Source organism: Heptranchias perlo, chromosome 16 (assembly GCF_035084215.1).
Source record: "Heptranchias perlo isolate sHepPer1 chromosome 16, sHepPer1.hap1, whole genome shotgun sequence".
NCBI lineage: Eukaryota > Metazoa > Chordata > Chondrichthyes > Hexanchiformes > Hexanchidae > Heptranchias > Heptranchias perlo.
The window spans coordinates 32279058-32285848 of NC_090340.1; positions in this window are offsets into that span (position 1 = coordinate 32279058).

The following is a 6791-nucleotide window of genomic DNA, read 5'->3' on the forward strand; positions in this document are numbered from 1 at the left end:
AGATGATTTGAGTACAGAAGTAAAGATGTATTACTGCAATTATATAGGGCCTGGTGAGACCGCACCTGGAGTATTGTGTACAAATTTGGTCTCCTTACCTAAGAAAGGATCTACTTGCCATAGGGGGAGTGCAACAAAGGTTCACCAGACTGATTCCTGAGTTGGCAGGATTGTCGTATGAGGAGAGATTGAGTAGACTAGGCCTGTATTCTCTAGAGTTTAGAAGAATTAGAGGTGATCTCATTGAAACATACAAAATTCTTACAGGGCTCGACAGGGTAGATACAGGGAGGATGTTTCCCCCGGCTGTGGAGTCTAGAACCAGGGGTCACAGTCTCAGAATAAGGGGTAGGCCATTTAGGACTGAGATGGGGAGAAATTTCTTCACTCAGAGAGTGGTAAATCTTTGGAATTCTCTACCTCAGAGGGCTGTGGAGGCTCAGTCATTGAGTGCATTCAAAACAGAGATCGATAGATTTCGAGATATTAAAGGTATTAAGGGATATGGCGATAGAGCAGGAAAATGGAGTTGAGGGAGAAGATCAGCCATGGTCTTGATGAATGGCGGAGCAGGCTCGAGGGGCCGGATGGCCTACTCCTGCTCCTATTTCTTATGTTCTTATAGCATATGTTCGGGGTAGTGCAGTTTCTGTAGAACCCGTACTATCCTCCAATGAGCAAGTGGCATCATACGATCCTGGCCTCCCTGCCACTAGTATGCAGGGGTAATATCCCTTGTTATACTTCAAGAAATGGGGCCAATACATCGCCTTGTCCCCAAAAATTAACCTGCTCCCTTCTCGTTCCCTGCCTGGCGACCGTTGAATCCTCATTATGCCACTTTGTGTATTCTCAACCTTTTCTCCAAAAACTGACACCCAGTGGGGACTTATGCTAATACCTATCCCACCATACCCACACTGTATGCATACCCAGGTGCCTTCCTTAAACAGTTGTAAACAATTTTACAACACCAAGTTATAGTCCAGCAATTTTATTTTAAATTCACAAGCTTTCGGAGGCTTCCTCCTTCGTCAGGTGAACGATGTGAATCTTAATGACCATCTGAGTGATGTTACATTCCCTGACAAACCTCCAACAGAGATCTTATGGGATAAATTGAGAAATAAGAAAGGATCTAAGACTATAGTGGGAGTTGTGTATAGGACCCCTGGCAGCAGCTCTGAAGTGCTAGATTGTATAAATGCAGAGATTAGACAAGCGTGTAAAAAAGTCATAGCGGTGTTAATGGGGGACTTTAACCGTCACATAGATTGGGAAAAGCAGACTAGCAACTGTCAGAAAGATAGTGAATTTCTTCAGTGTGTCCGGGATAGTTTTCTACAGCAGTATGTCCCAGAGGCAACAGGGGGCAAGCCATACTAGATTTAGTAATGAGTAATGAACCAGATTTAGTTAACAGCTTAACTGTGTGCGAACATCTATCCAATAGCGATCATAACATGATTGAGTTCAAGATAGTGTTTGAAAGGGAAAAAAGTGAGTCAGCTGCTAAGATTCTAGACTTAGGAAAGGCTGACTTCAATGGGATGAGACAGAGACTGTCCACAGTAAACTGGGCAAATCTGTTAATGGGTAAAACGACTGATGATCAGTGGGAAATGTTTAAAGAAACATTTAACGTGATACAGAATCGGTTTATACCCCTGAGGGGCACTTGCCAAAAAATAAAACAGCTATGGACAACTAAAGAGGTAAGGGATTGTATAAGACATAAGGAAAGTGCATACAAAAAGACAAAAAATGGCACAGATACAAAGATCAACAAAAGGTCACAAAACAGATAGTAAGAGCTACAAAAAGAGAGTATGAAAAGAAACTTGCAAGGGATATCAAAACCAATACAAAGAACTTTTATAGTTATATTAGGAAAAAGAGGGTGGTCAGGAGCAGTGTTGGCCCCTTAAAAACTGGAAGTGGGGATATTGTCATTGACAATGGGGAAATGGCGGACATGTTGAATAATTACTTTGCGTCAGTATTTACAGTAGAAAAAGAGGATAGCATGCCGGAAATCCCAAGAAAACTAATATTGAATTGGGGACAGGGACTCAATAAAATTAACATAAGTAAAACAACAGTAATGAAGAAAATAATAGCACTATTAGTGACAAATCCCCAGGACCAGATGGTTTCCATCCCAGGGTTTTAAAGGAAGTAGGTGAGCACATTGCAGATGCCCTAACTATAATCTTTCAAAGTTCTCTAGATTCAGGAACTGTCCCTCTAGATTGGAAAATTGCACATGTCACTCCGTTTTTTAAGAAAGGAGAGAGAGGGAAACCAGGGAATTATAGACCAGTTAGCCTAACATCTGTTGTGGGGGAAATGCTGGAGTCTATAATTAAGGATAGGGTGACTGAACATCTCGAGAATTTTCAGCTAATCAGAGAGAGCCAGCATGGATTTGTGAAAGGTAGGTCGTGTTTGACAAACCTGATTGAATTTTTTGAAGAGGTGACTAAAGTAGTGGACAGGGGAATGTTAATGAATGTTATTTATATGGACTTCCAGAAGGCATTTGATAAAGTCCCAATAAGAGATTGTTAGCTAAGATAGAAGCCCATGGAATCCAGGGAAAAGTACGGACTTGGTTAGGAAGTTGGCTGAGCGAAAGGCAACAGAGAGTAGGGATAATGGGTAGGTACTCACATTGGCAGGATGGCAGGGATCAGTCTTGGGGCCTCAATTATTCACAATATTCATTAACGACTTAGATGAAGGCATAGAAAGTCTCATATCTAAGTTTGCCGATTACACAAAGATTGGCGGCATTGTAAGCAGTGTAGATGAAACATAAAATTACAAAGGGATATTGATAGATTAGGTGAATGGGCAAAACTGTGGCAAATAGAATTCAATGTAGACAAATGTGAGGTCATCCACTTTGGATCAAGAATAGGGTACTTTCTAAATGGTAAAAAGTTAAAAACAGCGGATGTCCAAAGGGACTTAAGGGTTCAGGTACATAGATCATTGAAGTGTCATGAACAGGTGCAGAAAATAATCAAGAAGGCTAATGGAATGCTGGCCTTTATATCTAGAGGACTAGAGTACAAGGGGGCAGAAGTTATGCTGCAGCTATACAAAACCCTGGTTAGACCGCACCTGGAGTACTGAGAGCAGTTCTGGGCACAGCACCTTTGGAAGGACATATTGTCCTTGGAGAGAGTGCAGCGTAGGTTTACTAGAATGATACCCAGACTTCAAAGGTTAAGTTACGAGGAGAGATTACACAAATTGGAGTTGTATTCTCTAGAGTTTTGAAGTTTAAGGGGTGATCTGATTGAAGTTTATAAGATATTAAGGGGAACGGATAGGGTGGTTAGAGAGAAACTATTTCCGCTGGTTGGGGATTCTAGGAGTAGGGGGCACAGTCTAAAAATTAGAGCCAGACCTTTCAGGAGTGAGATTAGGAAACACTTCTACACACAAAGGGTGGTAGAAGTTTGGAACTCTCTTCCGCAAACGGCAATTGATGCTAGCTCAATTGCTAAATTTAAATGTGAGGTAGATAGCTTTTTGGCAACCAAAGTTATTAAGGGATATGGGCCAAAGGCAGGTATATGGAGTTAGATCACAGATCAGCCATGATCTTATCAAATGGCGGAGCAGGCATGAGGGGCTGAATGGCCTACTCCTGTTCCTATATTCCTATGTTCCCTTCATTGTCGTGCAAGCTAGAAATGGAATAGGAGTCGGTCTGGTTCCCTTGGCTTACTCCATCTCCCACCACCCTTCGTTTACAGTCCTGTTGTCTCAATTCCTGAGTTCCCAAGTAGATATGATGGTTCCCACGCTCCAATCAGGAGGCACCACCATAAGCACTTCATGATGGGCTCATATTGGTTCCTTGTAACGTTATTCTACCTCTAAGACACAAGCGTAGTGTTTGTGGTTACATACTGTGATTACATTTTGTGATCATATATACATTGAGTGCAGTATAAACAAAATTAACACAAGTACTATTTGGCATTTGGGACATCAGATATGCCTTTCTGGTCTTATCTTCTAGTAATAAACTGTCCCATCTCCCGTGCTGACTCAGTGTCAAACAACTCTAGATGGCCTTTACCTCAGCTGTGCATTTACACACCCAGAAACGGCTGTTTTTCCTCACACTGAGACAGGACCTCATCATCCCTCAGTACCGCCTTCTTGCTAAATATCTAGACGCCAAGCAAGTTGGGATAACTGACAAGGTTTCGATATGAACCATGCTCTTACATTTCTGACCTTTTGAAGGAAAGAACTATTACTTCCCTGATTTTAACTGATTAATGTGGTACCACTTGGCGTTCCTTTTATTTCCCTTTCCCGTGCACTGGATGAGGTATACAGATGGACTAATGCGGTCCACTATGGGAAATGGTCCCTTCCATTTTGGTTCGAACAGGTGCTCTTTTTTTTGTAGTTCCGAACCATTATCAAATCTCCAACCTGATACTCAAAAGGATGGACCTTTTAGTCAAAATACTTCTTAATCTGATTCTTGCTTTTCCCACTGTTTTGAGCCACAAATTCATTGGTTTTATTCACAGTCAACCATTTGGTCCAACCACTGATGGCTTGCTGCACCGTGTTGCCGTGGGGTTGCTATGGGCACCAGTAGGTATCCTGGGGAGCGCATCAATCTTCCTGTCATAGCCTGGTATGGTGAGATACCTGTAGTGTTACTGGGAGTTGTTCTGATTTCCATCAGGCATTTAGGCAGCATATTTATCCATTGAGTGATCTGCACAAAACTTTTTAAGCATTGTCTTTAGTTTTGATTACCCCTTTCGACGGTTCCCGATGACTGTGGGTGAAGTGATATGTGTAGTTTGTGTTCTACCTTCATAAGTTTCCATAGTTCGATAAAAATTCGACCTGTGAAGTGTGATCCTTGATCACTGTCTACCTGTATCGGCACTCCCCACTTGCAGATCACCTCACTCAATAACAGTCGGGCTGCTGTAAATGCATGCCCATTTAACTTATCCACAATCACCAGGCAGTGCCAGTGATCTGTCGGAGTCTTGTGCAATGGACCGATGAAATCTTTCTGGAGATGGGTCCAGAAAAGCCCGGAGAAAAGCAAGGTTGGTGTGTAGGTGTGTTGCAGACAGACCAGACGTCTCCCTACCCGACCCTGGCAACCACACTGTTTTGCCGAGCAGTGGCTGCCTACCGGATGAGCATGGAACATGTCAAAAAATTCCTCACTCAAAACAGGGGGAACACACACAATGGGGAAAGAGTCTGCTTTGGGCTGATACATGAGCATTGGGTTGTCTGGACATCCGCACATGCTGTTTTCAATGAGCACCGTCAGGTGGGCCCATTCAGTAGGCTGGGGTAAAGGTTTGGATTGCCGGTGCCAGGTGATGACTTGCCGATTGGGCGTATCGGACATCTGTAGGGCATATGGATCCGTGTTGACCGGATTGTGGCTAGTGATAGCTGACACCCAATCATTGAACAAGGATTCCAGGAGAACCCCGTTAACGGCTACCTCTTTGGCCGCATGGTCAGCCCAGGAATTACCAAACTGAATGAGAGTCCATTCCTTTTGTATGTGCCTTAACCTTTCCGATAAAACATGGCTGTTGTCTGCCTGATGACGCATCTCACAATCATCTAAACACATTCCCATGCACAAGAGGCTTACCATCCGAAGTACAAAAATCATTCTTATGATATAAAGGCAATGACAACATGGTGTTGATAGCATAAGCACTGTCAGACCAGATATTAGCAGGTTGGTTAGAGGTTACAATCACAGCAGTCAAGAGTGCAGTGACTTCAGCATGTTGTGCCGAATGGGGCACGCACTTGTGCTGAATTATTCGATCGGCAAGGACGACAGCAAAGCTGGTGTAGGCGGTGTCCCTATGGTGGAACGATGATCTGTCGATATAGACATCCGATGCATTTAATAAAGGCTCCCTCTGGACTGGGTGAATAGCATGGTCCAACGAGGGTAGGGGACGCTCACGTGGCTCGCCCCAGTACAACAACAGCTGGGGAAGGAGGGCAGTCCGTTTCGGGGTGATATCAAGTCTTTGCTATGTCAGGTGGAAGGGTTGGTCGGGGTTTGGGGTGATTAAACAGGTGGCCTGCATTTCTGCCTCTTTCAGTTGCTGAACTGCCTTAGTGTGGGACTTGGTCCATTGCGAGTTCACCTCATCCACATTCCCTTTTGAAAGTTCAAAAACAGGTTTGGCCAATTCAACAAATCGTGGAATAAAAGACCTCTGGTATCCTACCAGACCCAGAAATGACCTTAATGCTGTTTTGGAAACTGGCAGCAGCAACCGCTGGATAATGTCCACCTTATGCTGGTCTGGAGTTTGTCCTGAATAATGTCCACCTTATGCTGGTCTGGAGTTTGTCCTGAATAATGTCCACCTTATGCTGGTCTGGAGTTTGTCCTGAATAATGTCCACCTTATGCTGGTCTGGAGTTTGTCCTGAATAATGTCCACCTTATGCTGGTCTGGAGTTTGTCCTGAATAATGTCCACCTTATGCTGGTCTGGAGTTTGTCCTGAATAATGTCCACCTTATGCTGGTCTGGAGTTTGTCCTGAATAATGTCCACCTTATGCTGGTCTGGAGTTTGTCCTGAATAATGTCCACCTTATGCTGGTCTGGAGTTTGTCCTGAATAATGTCCACCTTATGCTGGTCTGGAGTTTGTCCTGAATAATGTCCACCTTATGCTGGTCTGGAGTTTGTCCTGAAAAATGTCCACCTTATGCTGGTCTGGAGTTTGTCCTGAATAATGTC